The sequence below is a fragment of the Austrofundulus limnaeus genome, unplaced genomic scaffold (assembly GCF_001266775.1).
Source record: "Austrofundulus limnaeus strain Quisiro unplaced genomic scaffold, Austrofundulus_limnaeus-1.0 Scaffold6, whole genome shotgun sequence".
NCBI classification, from domain to species: domain Eukaryota; kingdom Metazoa; phylum Chordata; class Actinopteri; order Cyprinodontiformes; family Rivulidae; genus Austrofundulus; species Austrofundulus limnaeus.
In genome coordinates, this window is record NW_013952408.1 from 3,238,457 (window position 1) to 3,240,042 (window position 1,586).

Here is a 1,586-nt window from a genome sequence, read left to right on the forward strand (position 1 = left end):
GGGATATATCGTATCGTGACCCCTCTGTCATGATATGTATCGTATCACCAAATTCTTGCCAATACACAGCCCTAGGAGTCATCCAACTTATTATCAGCATACAAGTCAAAAGCCAGCCTCTCTTATGGTATGGAGGTGCATGAGTCTCCGTGGCATGGACATTTGTTACGTATAGAAAGGTCTATGTGGTATAAATAATTATGCACAGATTGTAGAACAGCAYGTGTTCTCATCCAGACAATATCTTTTTTCAGGGAAAGCCTTGCATATTTTATCAAGACAGTTCTAAACTGCTTACAGCGTTCAATTACAACAGCATGGCTTTGTAGTAGAAGAGTCTGGGTACTGAACTGGCCTGTCTGCAGTCCAGACCTCTCACCAACTACAAACATTTGGCACAATATGAAACAAAAAATCTGGCAAGGAAGYGCTATTAAACAGCTAGAATCTTACATTAGACGAAAGAGACAACATTCTGCTCCAGAAGCTCCTGCAACTGGTCTTCCTCACATTTACAGACTGCTTTTAAAAGAAGAGTGGGTGCTTCATGGGATAAACATAGTCATGTTGCAACTTTTTTTTTTTAGATATGTTGCTGCCAWCAAATTTAAAAATAACATTTTGGCATGTTTACTGTGGTCCATAGTAAATAAATAATAGAWTTGTGAGATTTGCAAATGTGGTTTCTGATGTCCCAACTTTGTCAGAAGTGGAGCTGTGAACTAAAGACCAAAGTTAAGAAAAGGAATATTTCCTCAAGAGTTATTCCGACATATTTAACACTCAAAAAAAAAAGATGTGTTGAATTTACTTAAAAAAAGTTTTGCATTTTCTTTCAAACTAAATTAAAAAGTTGCTTTTAATGTACTCAACTCAGTTGAGTGGAAATTGTTGACCTAACTTGGTTGGGTAAATCCAACAATCTGTTTTTCGAGTGCGGTCTTGAGTAAATGTTTGAATACTCACCAAGTAGGATGTCACATGCAGACCATTCAGAACTACAAAAATAAGCCCTCTTAGCCATTTATTTACTGTCCTTCCAGTTATAAACTGATTACAACTGTAACACTCAAAGCAAATTTAGATTTGCTCTTCAAACAGATCAATCTCTAAACAAATTGTAAACATGAAACTTAACACAAACATGACTCAGCCTTTTTTTTTCCAGCACATCACCCATACTGATGCCATGGTTCCAGACGTGTGGAACGTGGCCATATGATGCATGTTTGCTGCTTCATTTCCCCTCACGCTGTGACATTTCTGCTGCTTGACCTGCTGCCTCAGCTCTTTTGCAAAGTGGACCAACTCCAGGGACTTATAGGAGTTTGATTCTCCCTTGCTGCCAAATGCCAGCAGGCCGATGAAAAAAGACACTTGAAACTCCTAAACTCAATATTTAATCAAGCGCTGGGTTACACTTGCTGTTTGATTTGATAGGAATATTCTACCTCCTGGAGTTTTTAATGGCTCTGAAAATATTTGGCCAAAATATTATCACTCATTTTTTTTCTTAAACTGGGTGCTTCCAGTAATAAATTCCCAGCACAAGTAACAGTTCATGACTGGAACAGTGACATTTATCA